The 21103-nt window shown below is 36.9% G+C and overlaps 1 long non-coding RNA gene across 1 annotated transcript in view; it reads right to left on the bottom strand.

The window, feature by feature from the left end:
* Window positions 1–21103, bottom strand: part of LOC119237900 (uncharacterized) — a 331742-nt gene that overhangs the window by 163430 nt on the left and 147209 nt on the right. The window contains exon 4 of the long non-coding RNA XR_008553840.1: window positions 12127–12214. This is a non-coding gene — a long non-coding RNA (uncharacterized LOC119237900). The remainder of the gene's footprint in view (window positions 1–12126; window positions 12215–21103) is intronic.

The following is a 21103-nucleotide window of genomic DNA, read 5'->3' as shown; positions in this document are numbered from 1 at the left end:
ACCCAGGGTGATACTACTGACTCCTATTTACTGATCCTAGCTCTTTACTCAAAGGTGACGTGGGAACTTGGAATTCTTCTCTGTCACCATTTCTGGACAGGCCTTTCAGTTATTTGGCACAGAGGAAAGAAGAAATGGAGACACAAAATGAATGGCACAGGGCAGGGGCCAGGATGACTTTGATGCAACTCCCTGAATTTCCTCTGAGGAGAGCTACACTATAGATAATCAGTCTGATTCTTTACAAAATGTCAGTGAACATTTTTTATGGAACTCTATTGTGAAAAGATTCTGTACTTAGAGATCTCTGCATTTCATTGCATTCCCTGTTATAGAACCTCAAATTAAAGATTATTAGTCCTGTCATAACGATCAATTTCTTTCCAAACATCCTTTTTCAGTGAAAGATTTCAGCCATTGAGAATATTACAGAGGATAAGATGATGAACATCCATCTACTCACCATTCGGATTAAATATGTTAACATTTTGTTCCTGATTTTTTTAAATTAAGAAGTAGCTCAAATATACCAAAAAGTATAGGAAAAATATTTAACAAGTAGCTTTACAAATAAAGTATGTAAAGTGCTTGGAACAGTGCCTGGGACAGAAAACACTAAGTGAGCTACCATTTTGCTGCTATTACCCACATAAGCTTTATTATGTTTTGACATTTTTTCCATAATAGTCTCCTTTAAGAAATCAAAATATCAACATATCCAGGTCTCACTTACTCCTCCTTGATATATTTTCCTCCCTTTCCCACTCCCCACTACCCTCCCTCACTTCCTTGCTTCCTCATTCTCTCACTCCTACCATTTGCAGAGAAAAATCACTCCCCTAAATTGTGTTAACTATTCTGATTTTTATTCTTTGGCAACATTATCAAACTATCAAATTATTGAGGTCCCAATTTTCTATTATGAAATAGATATTCTATAAATATGAATATGTAACATTTTATAATTTGCTTTTTTTTACTAAAATATTGATTTATTTGTGCTGATGTATATAACTAGTTTATCCATTTTAACTACTAGTATATCCATTTTAACTACTGTACAATATATACTACATAAATATGTATTATCTATTTTTCTGATGATCACTGAATTTATTTCAAGTTATTTGTTATTATAAATACTCTGAATAAACATACACACATTTTGTTGTATACATATGCAAGAATTTAAGGCTTAATACACACAAGAATCCATATACATATATACACTTAGATGTATACTGAAACCAAAATAGTACAAAATGATCTTTTATTATCTTACTATTTTTATTATTTCCTATTCATACTATTTCATTAGTCAACTCCATTCCTTTCTTGTCCACTCCTGCCTGATCTATCCTATTTTGAAAAAAGCAAATGAGGCCTGTGGTTTTACCAAATTGATTTCCCATTTTACTAATCAGCATAAGCTAATAGTTTGAGTTTTATGCTGGTAGATGGAATTCCTGAGTCATATACTACATGATTCTTCAACTTTACAAGTATCAGGTCTTCCAAATATCCCCAGAATAGAGAAAAAATTCAAAGTTTTTTTCATTTATACGGCAAAACTAGAGCTTGTTGAGGCCTTCTACAGCAAGGTAGAACTCTATCATGACAGTCTTAATAGTGCCCCAAATGGGAAAATCAGATGTTATCTACATAGTTTTAGGACCTGGCTAAGTTATTTTGAGGTGTATTTTATACTCAAATCAACAAGTTTGGATTGGGCAGAGTTTGTGACATAACAGCTTTGAATTGGTAGATACCATCTCAATTGCTATTTTATTGCTTATAATGGTTATCGTAACGATTCAGATCAAGAAGATGTGGTACCTATACACCATGGAATATTACTCAGCATTCAAAAAAGATAAACTCATGCAATTTGCAGCAACATGGATGGCGCTGGAAGGGATCATGCTCAGCGAAATAAGCCAGAAAGAAAAAAGAAAAATACCGGATGGTCTCACTCATAGCAGGAATCTAGAAAACCTAAATAAGGGACCAGGAAAATGAATAACTATAAGAAAGTGAAAATCAAAATCAACAAAAAACTATGAACCAGAGACACTCTTTGGGGGGTGGGTGGCAGGGAGGGGAGGGATTGGGGTCAAAATAAGGGGGTTGCAATTGTATGGGGAATATAAAAATAAAATTTATTTAAAAAGAAAAAATAAAAAGCCTTTAGGCAGCAATGGAAAGAAGTTAAATAAACATAGTGCATTATAATATGATCAGTTAAGTGCTATTGTTTTTGAAATTCTTGCGTAGCTGCCTTCCTGTCTCATCCTCTCTCATTTTAGTTCACCTTTGACATCCTTTGCTTCTTTAAAAGTATTCTTAAGTCTACAGTTCATCTGCTTAACACAAGCCAAACCAAAAAAAAAAAAAATAGAACTTTCTTGTGATGATAAAAATGTTCATATCTACTGTCTTCATTATGATAGCCACTAGCACCACGTGACTATGAAGTACTATAAAATACACTTAGTACAACTAAGGAACAACAGATTTTTAAACTGTATTTAATTTTGTATTTTTCCCTTTTTATTGAAGAAACATTGGCTTACAGTACTGTACATGAATAGTTTCAAATTAAAGAACCATATGTGGCTAATGGTAACTGTATTGGAGAGGGGAGGTATAGAGAATATCTTTGAATTAACTAGTCTTATTGGGTGAGAATATTAGACTTCCTCATTTCTTTTCATCCTTCATCCCCCTTCCTCTCACCTCAGTAATCTGGAACTTTGCATATATATTGTCCAAATTGGTAGTATTGGCGCGCTACTTATAAATATAGCTAAATCTTCCACAATACACCTAAAGTTAAAATAATGCTAAAAATCTTGAAATTATATACACATTGTTGTGATTCAATTTCCTTTGTAGCTCTCCTCACAATTTTAACTGTTTTGTTCTATCTATCAATCTATCTATCTATCTATCTATCTATCTATCTATCTATCTATCTATCTACTTACCTACTTATTGTCTGTCTCTCACTGACCTACAAACCTGATAAAGGCAAAATCTTGTCCACCTTGTTCAATATTATACTTCCAGTGCCTAACAGAGTGATTGATAGTCTAATAGATGTCCTGTAGATATTGAGTGAATTGTCATGCTTTATTTATTTTTGCTTAGACATTTTTGCATTCTCTAAAAGAAAAGCTCAGTTAATGCTCCTTAAGGACTAAGTGTTAATAAACACTATTTTCTTTGTTATTTGGGGCAACTCTTACTACTCCACAAAAATTTAAATTTTTCCTCTTCATATTTAAGATTAGCCAATTTTTATATAATTGGCACAATCATTTTTCTCTATTTAGCACTTGATTTTGAAATTTCACATGTTCTAGATAGGTGTGTGTGTCTTTTTTTTAAGACTTATTTATTTATACAAGAAGTGGGGCACAGGCCAGAGGCAGGGGAGGATGAGAGAATTCACCAGAGACAGAGTGGGGAGCAGAACAGGCAGACGGACTGAAAGCACTGCTGAGGGGAGCAGTGGGCAAGACAGGGGATTCCCACAGCAGTGCGCCATGTGGGAATCTCCCTGGCTGGCTGAGAATCAAACCCGTGCTGCAGAGACTGTGGACAGCTTCACAGCTCTGCGCTCAACCCGCTGTACCACCAGGGAGGCCCTCTATCTAGGTGTTTTTGATGAAAGGAATGAAACTACAAACGAGAAAAGATACACAAAACAGAAGACTTGATCCCACTAAGCATTTAGGACTAATCCTACTGATTTGATTTCCTCCTGGGTTTTTATTAGTTAAAAAAAAAGATTCTCATGATGTCCATGAGACCTTACTAAAGGGACAATGTTCAGTTTATAGACAGTTTTTGAGAAATAATGACAAAACATATATTAAAATATTTAACAACTATACAACAACCTATGTGTATCAACAGATTTTTCAAAAACACAAAGTGATTAAATGAAATGGCTATTATCAGAGTTGTTGGGATTGCTGAGAAAAGATGAGACTTGAAAATTTTGCATATGGATTCAATAAGCTGCTGGACTTAAAAGCAATTTGGCAGATAGTTTCTTTTACCTTGACATGGTCAGGCATAGCTTAATGCAGTTACTCAGTTTGTGAGTGGAAGTGTTATCCCTAGAGTACTTCTCTTTACAATAAATAATTGAAAAAAATAAGGATCAAATCTTCCAGGCAACCTGCACAATATTCAGATGAGTGAGAATCACAGCTCCTGGTTTCAAATGTAACAGGGAGACATATGGGATTTCAAGTCATTCAAGTTATTCAGCATGTTAAATTGCTTCCTCCATGAATGATGGGAAATGAGAACCAATTAGCATCACTTGGGAAGGGAACTTGGGAATTTCCTCTTGTGGTTTAACTCAGATCCCAAAATAGCACTACTGTAAGTTTAAGCACCCAATTTCATACCTTAAGTTCTTTCTACATTAAAGCTCAAATGGAACAAAATTTCAATGCCTTTGGACAAAACCAACTGAAACATCCAACTGCTTATTGTACCTCTTGTTTAAAAAAACTTCACTCGGGAGAAAGTCTGTCAAAAGGACTCTGCTGGGTAGCCTATCACATGTCTTGAAAGATGAATATTATTAAAAATGTGAAATTGTCTTTGAACTCCTCTCAAGTTCATGCTAACATCTGACTCATACATTTTTTAACCTAATGCAGAGTTATTTTTACCTAATGCAGAGTTCTTTTGTTTGAATAAAGTTATGGCAAGTTTCTGAAGATTTAATATATGGGTAAAGAATAAAGTAGTAATCACATAATTTACATTTTTATATATAGACTCAAATAACTACTGTTATAATAGTAAGAGAAGTAGGTAGGAATGAAGTGAGTTAATTTCTCCAATGACTACACTTTGTAAAAATATTGATGCATGGACCAAGGATTATCAGATGGATATAATTTTCAATAAGGAGAACAAGGGGTAAGGAGTGAAGCAAAAAAGTTTTGTTTCATTTTTTTTTTCCAATTTTTTTTTCTGCCTGTAAAATAGCTGGGTCTTCTTTTTCTTTTTTAGACAACATGCAGATTATCTATAAAAGAATGAAGTCAATATTTCTCATTGTTACTGTAAATATTAGGTTCTACAAAAATTGATTTTGGCCCATAAGGTGACTTAATAAATGATCTCCATCATTGATTTCATAATAAGTTCCAGGTGCAAATCAATTTAGTTGGTCTCAAAGGAAACATCCAACAGACTTTGGTCTGATAAGATCCTAGGAAAAATATTTGATATGAAACAAGGGAAGTGATAATAGGAAGAGGGTTAATTTCAATCACCTAGATAAAAAATGTTTCTGACCACCAGTTTTGCTTACTGGTGTAAAGACTTTGCTTTAAGTTAAGTTCAACACTTCTGCTTCAGTGGGTAATGGTTATTTTATGGTTTTAAATGTTTTGCCTTAATTTATTAGTGTCACAGCTCACCACCCTTCATAGACTCTAAGTTACCACCTCCTTGAAAGCTTTCATCTGATATTATGTCAGCATTTTTCTCATCCTTTCTAGCCGAAGGATAACCTGCACCACACTTTTTAGTATAATCTAGAATGCACATTTCTCTAACAACATTATTCTACTTCATCTATCATTATTCCCATTTTAGAAATAAGGAAGTTGACCATAAAAGTGTCTCTACTTTTTTTTTTTTTTTTTTTTTGTGGGACCCTTGCTGGTGGCCGGGGAATGAACCGGCGCTGCAGAGGCTGCAGACAGCCTCGCAGGCCAGTGTTCAACTGTTGCGCCACCAGGGGAGGCCCTAAAAATGTCTCTACTTTAAGCCAGAAAAGCAAAGGCTGAAGAAACATTAAGACTTCTAGTGTACACTCTTAAATTGTGAAAAGCAAACTTGAGCATTCTCCCTCAGTTTTATAAAATTACCAAATTACTTAACCATCCCGTAATATCAGAAAAATCAAAGCAGAACTCATAATACAATATCATTTGCATTGTACTAGAGCCTTTTGTTCTAATGCAGAAAATTCCATTTCCACTGGGTCATGTGAGGGATAGGTCACCGGCTAACAAAGCCCAATGTGTTGCCAATACCTTTGAGTCTGATTACTTTTAATCACTGGGAGCCAGTGGGAGAGACTCAGTGTGTGTGTATCAGTCATGACTGATCAGATTAGAAATAACTGACTGCAGTTATTTTTATCAAAAGAAATGAAGTTAGAATTCTGGGAGAAGGGAGCATAGAAAACTAGCACTAAAATAAATTATGAATATATTAAGCTTTACATTGTTTATTCTTTCCTCCTGAAAACTTAATAAATGTTTGCTAAGCTGACTGCTACTATTATCTCTTATAATTCCAGCTCCTTGTGACTTTATAGCCTCATAAGAGTATGTGTATTTATTCATACACTCATGCTGAGGACCTGTCTTTGTAGGCATCATTCCAGATGTTAATGGAGTAAAGATGTGAGAGCCCTGGACACAAACAGACATACACATTTTCTGTAAATTTGTAAGCTTGAAGGAAAAAAATAAAATTTAAGAAACAAGATCACAATTTTCTGGTCCAACCACTATGGAGAGCTGTGTGGAGATTTCTGGACCTACTAAACATAGAGCTTCCATATGATCCAGCAATTCCACTCCTAGGTATTTACCCAAAGGACACAGAAACATCAATTCCAAAGAGCACCTGCACTCCTATGTTTATAGCAGCACTGTTTACAATAGCTAAGCTTTGGAAACAACCCAAATGCCCAAAAATAGATGACTGGATCAAGAAGATGTGGTACATATATACCATGGAATATTACTCAGCATTCAAAAAAGATAAACACATGCAATTTGCAGCAACATGGATGGCACTGGAAGGGATCATGCTCAGCGAAATAAGCCAAAAAGAAAAAGAAAAATACCGGATGGTCTCACTCATAGCAGGAATCTAGAAAACTTAAATAAGGGACCAGGAAAATGAATATAAGAAAGTGAAAATCAAAATCAACAAAAAACTATGAACCAGAGACACTTTTTGGGGGGTGGGGGGGCGGGAGGGGAAGGATTGGGGTCAGAATGGGGCGTTTGCAATTGTATGGGGAATATAAAAATAAAATTTAATATTTAAAAAAAAAAAAAAAAAGAAACAAGATCACAATTTTACTTTTAGGAATACTTTTTGTCATGGGAGATTAATATACTCAGGAGTGAAAAGTTGAAGAATGACTTGAAAATTGGAATTGATTATATCTTTCAACTCATGTAGATGAAACCATTTTTGCCGGTGGAAGATAACAAAAGTATTACTTGATTTTCTCATAAATGATCACACCCTATGAAAGCACAGAGTAACATTTGGAAAATTTATTTGTGCAGAGAATTTTGAACCCACTATTTCCCCCTGCCTCTTGCAAAACAGTTCCCTGTAACAATATTCAAAGATATACTATCTACTATCCACACAGGGGTTGAGTAAGACATATGGCTTTTGCAAGCCGACTTGAAGGCTTTAAAGAGAAAGGTGCTTGAGAGATAGGACTTTGGCCCTCTGGCTCCACTATTGCTCATGATAGCTAAGCTTGGACAATTGCAGGGCATTTGCTATTGGTTAACACCTTTTGAATAATCTCCCATGAAACCTATAATCATTCGTTCAATTCAATCAAGTAGAAATAGGGTGGGGGAAAGTTCACGCCTCCAATGACTTCAAAAAGACTGCTTTTATTACAATTCAGCTGAGGCCTATGATGTCCTGAGGTCTATCGTGTGCTATGATATGAAGAGCTATGCATAGGGTGGTAAAACTTCACAAGAAAGATCTTAGGGAAAAGGCCCAAGATGTAGACAGAGATGAAGTGGCGTATTTAAGGTACCCATCCCCTTTTAGGTACCTAGGAAAACATGAAAAGTCTAGCAACCAGATCAAAAAACTAGCAGAATAAAAATCTGCAGCATTGCTGATCACTTTGATCTTAGTTCCTGGGAAGCTGGTTAGTCCTCATCTTTCCCATTTTATGAGTAGAAAGGAATGAATACTTCAATGACTTGGGTTTCCTGACATTTCTCCTTTCTGAAGAAGGAGCCAGGCCTGCCAGGAAGTTATTGAGTTGGTCCAATGACCTATTTATTAGACAGCAATCTTTTAAGTACCCTTTAAAAGGTGACAGAGAACTCAGGGTTACCAAAAGCACAGATTACAAATGCCACAAGTGGAATCACTCTTCTGATCTCATGAAACACAGAAACTATAAAGTGGCTTGCCAGGAGCCCAGACCCCTGGTATGAACTGATTTCCCAACAGCATTGGAGAGAAACTTAGGCAAGAGTTTTGTCTGCATCTGAAGTCTCAAAGACTGGAACTCAAGATTTGTCTAGATTCTTGTGAGACCTTAGGGCTATATCGGGGCATATACGCAGCAAAATATAACTTCCTGACTCTGTAGGAAAGAAACTCTCAGCAGGACTAATAAAATGAGCTTCTAATGAGGCCTCTCAGACATCAAATAAGCAGAGGGAAAACACTTTGATGAGGTAAGTGTAAGGGGATCAGAAACATATCCCACCCTCAAAAAAGTTTCTTTCAAAGCCATGTGAGTTGAAAATTGAAAGACACCCCATACTTTTCCAGACTTAGATATCTGAAACAAGACTGAAGATATAAAAGGATTAATGAGTGCCTAATTAGTAACTAGCCAGGAGAGACCCAGTCTTTGGGTCATGCTCTACCGCTTCCTAGCCAGACTGCAGAGTGTCAATCCCATCTGTCACACCCACTTTCTTCAGTAGTCTTCATTTTAAAAAGCTGCTCTAAAACACCTCTCCAGTGAGAAAATGTTTAACTCCTAAAATTTTTAACTCCTAAAATCTGTGGAGTCACACAATCCTCTGGAATCCCCCCGTAACAGTATAAAGTCAGACAGTTTCATATGCAGAAGTTATGACTCTAAGTCAGGAGCAATAGGTTTAACACAATTGAAGGTTTCATCTCAGTTTTAGAAAGAATTTCTAACAGAGTTGTTTTCAGGGTTGGGTACAGAGCAAGTTACTTCAGAAGGTAGTGAGTGTTCCAGTTCCAGAACTAAGACAGAAAAATACTTGAAAGGAGGGACACAGGATGTATATTGGTACATATGATAAAACATGATATGCTAATATGATTCTCAAATAAATTGGGTTTCATTTGAAAGCTTTTACAATTCCTTCCAACTATCATAAATAAATGAAGATATAGTAGACTACTTTTAATGGTTAATAACAAGAGTTTCACTATTCAGGAAGGCATTTTGATAATATAGGGTCTTTGTAAAAAAGCATTCATGGAGTCAAAAAATCACTTCCTATCTATGCATACTACTTTGTTCAGTGCTTAAAATAGCAGACAAATTCTATTCATAAATAATCTATCATGAGAAGACATGAAATTCCATTTTATAGCTTCAATTTGTCACTTTGATCTCTGAAATCTCTTTTAAAGTGCAATACCCCCTTGAAGCATCAGAGATATGTTTACTTTGGTCATTCCTAGGTAAGGTGTGCACCAGTAGACTGTAAATTATGCTGAACGTAAGGTATCTCAAGCGTGACACTACCGGCACTTTGTTATGGAAGTGTGTCCTGTGCATTGTAGGATGTTTAGTGATATTCCTGGCATCTGTAACTTACCCACACCCAGACCTCACAACAACAAATACCTCCAGACTTTGCCAAATGTCCCGTAAGGGGTAAAAATATTCACACTTGGGAATCACTACTACTTTCAAGGGTAAGAGGAAGAGAGGGGTAGAAATATGGCAGAGACAAACCTATGATCTGGGAGGTAAGCACATCAACAGGAGGTGTGATCAAATTCACAATTTTTCCTAGGGTTAGTTCTGCTACAAAAAGTACAGTTTTCCTCACTCACATTTCTTATAGTTCCCTGTACCAGGGATGAACATTTCTTAGGATATATCAGAAATTCCTTGGTATTTTTATCATTCAGAGTTTTACCAGAGAAATAGAACCAATATATAAAGGAATTGCCTTGACTTACATGACTATGGCATGTGGGACTAGGTAGCAAATTTGAAATCCCTATGGCGGGCTGTCCAGAAGGACAGGATGGAGCTTTTTAATTTGAACTGAAGTTAAAACTCACAGGTGGAATTTCTTTTGCAGGGAAGTCTCAATTCTGGTATTAGTCTTTAAACTAACAGGAACTTTACATCTTCTAGAACAACTGTAGGTTTTAATCATACCTACAAAATACCTCCACAGCAACATTTCTAAATTAATTTTTGCTTGAATAACTAGGAATGACAGCCAAGTAACAGACACAAAACTGTCCATCACAGTGTTCCAGAAGTTATTCCTTATGCTCTGATGTTTTGTCCTGTTTCACAATCTTGTGATCAAGTCATTTCAGCAGCTGTGCTGTAGGCCCCACTCATTCACAAGTTCTGCTCCCGGCATGCATTTCATGATACTATCCTACCATGCCCAGGCAAAAAAAAAAAAGGGTCTAAACTCCTCATAAGCACTTTAATGAACTTAAGAGTTTATTTGGAAGGATGTGATCAGGCATTTTTCCAAAGATATAAACATAATTGATAAGCATGAAAATTGCAGAGATAACACTTCATACCTACTAGGATGACTATAATTTAAAAAAGATTATAAAAAGTATTAGCAATGATGTGAAAAAAATTGCTCTTTATAGAAATGTGAAATAGTGTGGCTGCTTTGGAAAACAATCTGAGCTCATCAAATGACTAAACATTCCTATGAATGTAACCAAGAGAAATAGAATCATAGGTCCACATTGTAACTTGTAAACAAATGCTCAAAGCAGCATTACTCATAATATTCAAATAGTGGAAACAACCCATATGTCTATCAACTAACTGATGGATGGATAAAAACAGGGAGCTGTCCATACAATGGAATATTTTTTGATCATATACAAGAATGAAGTACTGATAGATACATGGATAAACCTTGAAAACCTACTGGGGAAAGAAGCAAGTTCACAAATCATACCACGTATCATATTATAATTATGTTCCACATAATTATATATGGAATAATTCCATTTTTATGAAATGTCCAGAAGAGGCAAATCCTTCAAGACAGAAAGTAGATTAATGATTTCGAGGGACTAGAGGGGTTCAGGAAAAATGGGAAGTGATGACTAACAGTTATGGGGTTTCTTTCTGGGGTGATAAAAATGTTCAAAAGTTGATTGTGGTAAGGGTTACACAACTCTGTGAATATACTAAAAAACACTGATTTGTAAATGCATGAATTATATGGTGCATAAATTATATATCAAGAAAGTTATTGCATATTTTTAAAGAGAGTAATTTTTGGAAAAACTAGCATCAGAAGCATTTAACAGACCCATTAGGGCAGAATTCTCTGATCAGACTAAGGATTAGCCAATGAATGTCCACAGCATCACTGGCTTAAAGCACTGCTGGGAAGCAGACCACCAGGAGAGAGGAAGCAGGAAGATGCTCTCTTTTGCTTAGTATTCACCACTCAAACCAATCAAACTGAATGAAGGGAACTCTTCCCATGGCAGATGGGCCCATTCCAGGGTCTCACTTCCTGTGCCACTCTCTGCTGACAGTTGTATAGTCTGCCACCTAGAGCAGGCTGACGAGGGTGGAACCAGTCCAAGAGAAAACTCAAAAGCTTGCCTAGAGAGAGTATTAGCTCAGAAACTGCTCTTTTACCTCAGTGGCTTAAGAATTTTGATTCATTTGTTAATAGTCTATCTTTGATGATGTACAAACGTATGACTCAGTTTTGTGGCTTTTAGCACCTCATGCTGGGAACTTATAAAGTCCACTTTACTCATTCCAGAGACAGCCGAGACAGCCTGGACTACTGCCCAGCCTTCCTCCTGGCTCCATAATAGGGAATTTCTTGTATGTGGCCTCTCTGGAGAGGTGCTGAGATGTTATCATCTCACTATTGCAGTCCTAGTTCTTTGAGGGCTTCTCTGTATTTTTTGAACCTTCTATCAAAGTACAAATATTAACTACCAGAAAATAGCTTTAACTTGAATGTGGAAAAATGTAAAATGGGTAAAATAAGACTATCCATTTTTAATTCAAATGCCACCTTGTTAAGATGCAGGCAATGGATTTTTCTAGTAGGGACTCACCAAGCAGTTGATGGATATTTTATTAGTGTCTGGTCTTCAGTGCTGTGGGTCCAGAATTTCTCACACCCGGATGCCTCTGTCCACCAATCTGTTGGCACAAACAGATTCACAATAGGATTATGACTCAAATTGTACATGCTCATTGCCTTCCCTAGTATAACTGTCAGAACGTAGCCCCTTGAAAAAGCCTCCTTAAGGTACTTATGGACATCTTCATGGAAACCTCATGTGTTCAAGCAGGTCCTCCAATTGCTTTTGTTGCCCCAGACCTCTGTTTATGATCTCCCAACTCACCTGGGCAATTATTGCATCCACCTAGCTCTCACTCTCTCTACTACCACCACACCTTCAGAAGAATTCTGTCTCACCCTGGGGGCTATGAAAGCATTAAAAGAACCCTATATTTCCTTCAGCCCTTAAAATGGCCTCTGGGAAAGCATTTTCCTAGTTTTTTTCCAGGACTTTGTGAAATACCAAAATGTATCTATCCCATTGACCTCCTAAGCATCTGTGCACAAAACTTCTTATAGGTACTTCACTTCAAAGTAAACCAAAGCCCAATTCAGAACCAAGAATTTCAAATCTTAGATAATCCTACAAAACTCTACATATATTCTTTAAGCTAAGCCAGGGTCAATTCATCTGACAGTCAACTTTGATCGGTGTTCATGAAATCCAGAGAGACTTAAGTATAAAAAGTTACATTTTAGATGTATTTATATATTGACTTATATGAAAAAAAAAAAGAATTAACAAGCTCCAGACCCACAGAACCGAAGACCAGATCCAAAAAAAAAATTCTCTCACTCTTTTTCTAAACAAAAAACAGGTACTTAGAAGGTCAAGCTTTTAGACGAATTATCGGTGAAAAGCCTAAGAGTGAAGAATGACATAATGTAAATGGTCACCATCAATAAATAAATTATGGCAGTTGTTGTTTAGGATATTTAAAGTAGATTTTTCAAGTCTTCATCAGTCATGTATTTACAAACCAGGAGTATAGATCTCATTCTTTGAATTTGGTTGACTTTTACTAATTTCAGTTGCAAAGAAATGCCCCAAATCTACTGTAACTTAGTTTTCTACCCATCTTAATGAAAGACTCTTTGGGACCTGGAGTAGAAAATCGTTTATTTACCAAATAAGACTCTGAAAATCCCTTTTCAATTAGATCCAGACTAACTGTAGACTGAGTATAGACTTATACTCAAGTCTCCCTGGATTTCATGAATAGCAATCAAAATTGAGTATAAGATGATTACACTATTCCTATAAAGAAAAAATTATAGGATTTTGTTTCCCTTTAGGAATTTGTTACTTTTATCTAATTTATGTAACAGACATTAAAATGATCACAACTCTTCAGATGATACAAAGTCCAAAAATGATAAAAAGAAGCACATGTCCTAGAATCAACTGCAAAAAAGATTATAAAATCAGTTCTGCCCACCTGAGCCCATCATCTAATTCTTAGCTACTTGAGAGAGGCTGAAGAAATGGGTAGAGAAAAATGTCGTGGAAAGATTTATGGTGTGCTATCATTTGCAATTTGAAAACATAAAAGCTGTATCCAATTCTAACCTGGGAAAATCTAAAAATGAGAGGCTGGGGCGATGGCCCCTTACATGGTAATAATAGTGGCTACAATGGAATAGTCTAGTATCCTAGTTTGATATTCTCCATGTGCCAGATAGAGACTCCAAGAAGGAGAAAAATTGGGTGGCAGTGAAAGAGAGGCCAAGAATTTTGTCTGGATAATAAAGTTACATAAAAAGGGGAGGGGATGATCAGGCACAAAGAATGGCACAGGTTATAAGTAACATTGGAGGAGTACTGCTTGATCAAGGAAACTACAACTAAAGATTCCTAGTAATGAGGCGAGATCGATATAAAATCCAATGAGATTTCAGTCAATCTGCCTGTTCTGTTCCCCACTGTCTCTGGCGAATCCTCTCACGGGTTGAGCGCTGTGCTGTGAAGGTGTCCACAGCCTCTGCAGCACGGGTTCAATTCCTGGCTGACCAGGGAGATTCCCACATGTTGTAGCAGACCTCTCCTGGTCCGACCACTGTGGAAAGCTGTCTGGAGGTTCCTCAGTCTATTAAAAATGGAGCTTCCATATGATCCAGCAATTCTACCCTGAGGGATACCCAAAGGACACAAAAACATTGATTCAAAAGAACACCTGCATCCTTATGTTTATTGCAGCACTATTTACAATAGGTAAAACCTGGAAACAACCTAAATGCCCCAAAATAGATGACTGGATCAAGAAGATGTGGCATATATACATAATGGAATATTATTCAGCAATCAGAAAAGATAAACTCATGCCATTCACAGCAACATGGATGGAGCTAGAAGGAATTAAGCTCAGTGAAGTAAGTCAGAAGGAAAAAGAAAAAGAAAAATATTGGATGGTTTCACTTATAGGAGGAAGATAGGGGAACAAAATAAGACATCAGGGGAAAAAATAACAATACGAAACACACCACCACAAAACAAAAACAAACAATTATAAACCAGAGACATCCTGCAAGGAGCGGGAGGGAGAGGGCTTGGAGGGAGAGAAGGAGGCGCACAGGGGACTGTGGTGATGGTGCATGGGTGAAGTGGTGGAGGAAATACTATGGGGACTACACCTGAGGAAAATAAAAAAGCAAACTTTGTTTAAAAATGAACAATGATGTAATGTATAAAAAAATATATATATATATAAAGAAAAAAAATAAAACTATAAAATACACAGAGAACCCCAGCTTTTAATTGCTTTTTGTAATATGAGGCTATGCTGGGCATAGGAACCTATAGCTCTCAAAGACCCCAAAAGACTTATGAGAACATGAGTCTCAGAATATTGCTAAAAAGCAAAGAGATATAGTAAAGTTTACCTTTACTCTGGTTCTTGCCAGTTTGTTTCAAAAATCCATTGGAGGAGCCTCAAGACCAGGAACTAGTACTAAGGACTTGGAGACCTGCTACCTTTGGCTTGTTCTCCACTGTAGTCTGTCTTTCCCAAGGATTCCTCCTGCCCTTGTGGCTCCAGTTCTACTCCTAGCTACTGTATCACCATACTTCAAAGGTATTAATTCTATAATGTACCAATCATTTTAATAAGACCTACAGGGATGGGAGGAAGGAAATATAATCACTCTAATTATAAACTGTGTGATATTCTGATTTCATGAATATAAAAATACAATGAGCACCGAAGTAATAGAGTGACTTTTAATTTGGGCAGAATTGATGAAGACTGCCAGCCTGGAGCCTCTAGCTTTGGCAGTCACCTCTGGTCCAACCACCTTGGACTGTATCATGAGGTTGAATGGCATGGAACACAATGACCTGGGCTGCTGTTTCCAGAAGAGTTATGGTATGGCAGCCTCCAAAGACTCTGGAAGTAGGTAAGAATAGACTTGCTAAGTGCCACTAAGAAAGAAGACTGAGCAACCCCATTGTCTAGTATATATATTTTTTAATCTTACTAAAACAATGCTGATTCCAAAGTATGAAATTATGACCATGCTAATACATGGGAAATCATGCCTACATTTGGTCTGTTCTTGTCCCTTAGATCATTTGTTTAGCCTATTACCTTTGAAGTTTAAACTATTGGGTTATCAGAAAAGTCATGAGGAATTAAACAGAAAAAATATGGCATTACATTTCCGACAACCCAATAGTATGAAAAAAAAATCTTGAATAATCCACACTAGATTGGTTTAAATTTCTGGGGAATATTTAACTCTCTTTGAAGCATGAAGTCAATTTTTCAAGTGTGGACTTGGCCTTAAAAGACCCAAGGTGTCAAAGTGGGAAAGATTCAAAAAGGTCTTTTCCCTGCTGCTATTTGATGAACAATTCTTATTTTCCGTTAGAAAAATATCATTCCTCAGACTGCCAAGAGGTTGCTGGCAGATGTAGCTTATATTAGACAGATGGCTGGTCTGTAATTAAATGCTTGTCCATGGCTGGGTCCAGTACATTATGAATGGTGTGGGAGGATATGCCCGTAGTTAATGACTGTGCTATACTTCGAGGATGAAGGTCAAGGAAGAAAGTGCTAAGTGGACTCTCATACGAGATTATTAGAGATGAATAAAATCCGACCCATTGATTGTTGACAAAATCCCATGGGAAGGAGTTCCAGATTATTCACATACTAGTGGACTGGGAAATAAGTTGTTTGCATGAATAAGCATTAGAGGTAAAAACCCAAGGTGTGTATACAGGTTCATACACAGAAAACACATATCGTGATATAGTAATGCTTGTGTCAACACATACCTACTGCTCTGGCACAACTATTTTTTCAAGTAAATTTAGGATAGTAAGTTTGTGGGATTCTTTCCCTTTGTGTACAACCAAATGGTTTATAGGTATAATGAAATGTTTCCTTTTTCAGGGTAAAGTTAAGGAGCATTGAGAAACAACTTTGAGGCTTTGATTTTAAAGAAATGCTCAGGTGTCGCAAACCTGTATTTTATTTTTACGTTAGCTGGACTACTAAGAAGCAGAGATCTCCTCAAGTTACAATTATGAAGATATGAGTACAAGCCAGAGCTTGCATCCTAGCTTCAGCCCCCTGATAAATTATAATATGATTGTTCCTTCCCCAAATCTTTAAATGAGGGCACAAATCTGTGTACAAAATAAAGAAAGCACAAAAGTTACTTGTGAAGTTAGAGGACTTAAAATTGAAAAATTAAATATATTCCCATATATCTAAAATGAGAAATCAGAGATGAGATTAGTTATCAGATCTATCCAAAGTGCTATGATCAGGGCCTCCCTGCTGGTACAAGGTGTAAAGTCTCAGCACTATGAAGCTATCGCCAGCTACTGCAGCACAAGTTCAATCGTCAGCCAAAGAGCTGACCCACATGGCACAGCAGACCTCTCCTGTCTCATCCGCTGCTCCCCTCAGCAGTGTATTTTAGTAGCTCCACCTGTCCTGCTCCCCATTCTGTCTCGGATGACTTCTCTCACACACCCCCACCCCCGCACCTCTGGTCTACACCCCAGCTCTTGTATGCATGGAAGGGATCATGCTCAGTGAAATAAGCCAAAAAGAAAAAGAAAAATACCGGATGGTCTCACTCATAGCAGGAATCTAGAAAACTTAAATAAGGGACCAGGAAAATGAATAACTATAAGAAAGTGAAAATCAAAATCAACAAAAAACTATGAACCAGAGACACTTTTTAGGGGGTGGGGGGCGGGAGGGGAGGGATTGGGGTCAGAATGGGGGGATTGCAATTGTATGGGGAATATAAAAATAAAATTTATTAATTTAAAAAAAAAAGAAAAAAAATAAATAAATCTTCAAAGTGCTATGACCAGCCTTGAAAACACCAGCCAATAATCTACCTTCAGATTAAGCCAAATGAGAAAAGGTCCTCTCCCCTTTAAGTGGCCAGCAGGGCTGTGAACAGCTTCCTGCCTATCCCTGCTTCCTGCCTATCCACTGACCTGTGGATAGCAATCAGCCTGCCTGGTCAATATCTCTCACCACCTATGCTTCATAGCACTTTCTCAGTCATTTGGGTTAAATTCTGCTGTTGCTGAAGTGCTTCCAAGCACTTCTAAGCAAAAGGAGAAGTGATTTTGAATTAAATGTTTCTATTGGAGACGTTTGTTCTAACCTTCTTCCTCAGCAGAATGAACAAAGACCTTCTGGGAAAAACTCAGTAAGGTTTGGAATAGTATCTGAATGAGAGGATGTGTCTACACCAGGGGTGAAACCCTGGTTTCTGGGCAGCCTGGCACATACAAACTTCTTGGACAAGGTGCTTGACCAGTGAAAACCAGAAGGGAGAATGTCCCAGTTAACTGCAGCTTATTGCTCTACTGTTCATGTGAACTTTTTCTCTTGTTTACATAAAATCAAATGTCAAATCAAAGTCATAAAATAGTGGTCCATTTTTTTTTTTAATCTTCTTTGGGAAAAAGAAACAGATAACTTTCAGCTGGTTAGAAAAGACTAAACATGGGCCTCCTTGGTGGCACAGAGGTTAAAGTCTCCACACTATCAAGCTATCACCAGCCACTGCAGCACGAGATCGATCTCCGGCCAGGGAGGAGACCCACATGGCCATCAGACCTCTCCTGTCTCGCCTGCTGCTCCTCTCAGCAGTGTATTTCAGTAGATCCGCCTGTTCTGCTCTCCGCTCTGTCTCTGGTGAGTCCTCTCATCCCCAACACCTCAGGCCTACACCCTAGTTATAAGTATCTTTCAAAAAAAGAAAAGACTAAAAACACTCATTCCCACTATTCCTGGATTTCACACTAACGTATTACTAGAGATCACAAGCCAGTGAGGTCTGCAAACAGGAGCTGTGTGCCTTAGCAAAGTAAGTGCTTCTCAGTCCAGGATTCTGGAACGGTCCTTGAGGAGATGGGAGGTAATCCACAGAGGGTGACTGAAAAGCTGTTGGAGAAACCAGGTTCTGGAAATGACCTGTGGACAAAAGGGCACTACTGCAACCCAGTCTAGGGATTCTGGAAGCAAAGCCAATTCACAAGCACAGTGTCCTTGGAGGACTTCAGATGGAAAAGTAAACCAAGCTTTGGCGTGTCAAGCGCATTTTGAACAAGGTATTTACACCCAGCTATTTCTGTAACCGGAGTAGATCAGACATGAGTATTGCAGTTTTAGCTCAGTTCCTGTTCCCTCAGGCACACACAATCATAACATGTATTTATGGATTCTGCACGATGGGGTGTGTGTGTGTGTGTGATGGCAGTGGGTAGGATAGTAGTGTATACACAGAGATTTTGTTTCTTTTCAGTACATCCCCTCAGAATGTAGTGATTAATTCCTAAACCCTTAGGATTGGCATTTGAATGGTTAGCTCTGGCAATAAGATCAAATAAACATTTCCAGGTCCCACCTGAAGGTTCAGAGTTAGTATGGTTAGGGTACATTCTAGGAATCTCTATTTCTCAGATCTCCCCAGGTGATAATATCAAGTTTGGAAAGCACTGATGATATAACAAAGCATCTGAAAAGTAAAAAATATACATGGAGAAGTTACTTGGCAATATTTATTTTGCTGTTTTCCCCAAACTATAATTGTTGGGGTCTAATTTAATTGACGATCCATATTTAAATGTAGGTACACATTCCCAGTCTATCCAGTCAAAAGAATGGCATTTCATAATCAGTAAAGTCAGATTTTGAAATTTAGAGGATCACAGATGTAATTTTTTAGGCCTTTCTCTTGATAATGATATTCTCCAGGCAATGTTTCTAAAATTATATATATCCATAAGTATATTAATGCACACCTATCTGGATATATATTATATATATACACTATATATATTAAAATATTCTTGTCACAGAATCATTAATAATGAAGAGAGCTGAAGGAAATGGATATATTTACAGCATAGATTGTGATAGTAGTTTCAGAGATGTATACTTATATCCAAACTCATTAAGTTGTATGTATTAAATATGAACAGCTTTTTGTATATCAATTGTACCTCAAAAATCTGATTTAAAGGTAAAACAATTCAAAAGGAAAATATGTGGTCTACAAAATGTAACTTTACAAAAATGGCAGAAACCTTGATGTTTGTTAGTCAGAAAATCCCTTGTTTCTTTTATACCTAGTCTATACGCACATACACACACACACACATCATTTGTGCAGATCTATAAAATGCATAGACTTATTCTTAAAATTACTCTACAGAATCATATACATACCACAGATACAGTCCTTGAGTCTTCTGTTCCACTTATAGGACAACATGCTTATCTGATATTCTAGAAGAACTAAGTTGAAAGCTAATATCCAGAACTAGTAAATGCTAAGATCCAAATTTTGTGGTAACATCTCACCTGGACAGGTTGATGTTTTAGGGGAGATTTACTGTTCTTAACTAAAATGATAGCTATTCCAACAGGATTACTACAGGTGCCAGCAGATAGATCATAACAACAATAACTTCAGATCACACTTTGTTAATCTGCCCTATTTTTATAATTGAATTTTAGTTATTAATGAATCTCTGTTTCTTAATCCTCACCAGATAACCAAGACAAGGAGTTGATAGACAGTGCTTTGATGGAGAAGTGGTAATAATCTTTAAGGGGTGGGGGAGGTATTTATGAAGACTTGGAATGCTATTACAGAAAATAACTATTTTTTCAGCTGTCTCAAGCAATAAAGCAACGGTAAAAGAAACTATATGCTGACTGTGCAAGAGTAAACAGAGAAATTAACTGCAGTCATTTGCAACGTCACCTTGTTTCACAAGAATTTATGGAGGCAAGAAATTAATATTATCAGAGAGTGGAGGGGAAAAATAAACACCTATACCTTAAGACATTTTCCTAGTATCTTTCTGGATGGCAACAAAATGCTATTCTTTCTCTGGTTTCAACAGCTGAGTAGGTATGTCTTAGGCATTTTGAGTGGTAGATGACAAGCTTTCTATGTTGTTTAATATATTTTGAGGACAACCTTAGGTACCACCTTGAAGAGTATCTCCAAACAGGCCAAACAGTATGCCTAACACAGAATCATGACTGTACCATAATATACGCTTGGTATGGAAAAGGTGGGCAAAGAAAAACTTTCTGAGGAATCCTAGGCACACACAAAATATCCTATTTCTACTATAATATTTTCGTTAAGCTATGTGAACTAATAATAAAAACAATAAGGGATATACAAAAAGAATAGCAGGATTAATATTATAGATAAAATGTACTGGACATTCACGATATGTCAGGCTGGATGCTAACTGCTTTATATACAATATCACTTAATCTTTACAACAAACTTAGAGGCATATATTATCATTGTGCCAATTTTACACATTAGAAAGGATTGCGTAATATAACCCTTCATTAATATGGGATGCAGTCAGTTAAACCAAGGATTGGTGTATTCCAAAGACCAGGTATTACTCATCAGACTCTATTACAATTATTTAACACATGTACCAGATAGTTTGCCAG

Source organism: Talpa occidentalis, unplaced genomic scaffold, assembly GCF_014898055.3.
Source record: "Talpa occidentalis isolate TD23 unplaced genomic scaffold, MPIMG_talOcc4v2.1 talOcc4.11, whole genome shotgun sequence".
Classification (NCBI taxonomy): Eukaryota; Metazoa; Chordata; class Mammalia; order Eulipotyphla; family Talpidae; genus Talpa; species Talpa occidentalis.
This window is presented reverse-complemented; position numbering and strand designations above follow the sequence as displayed.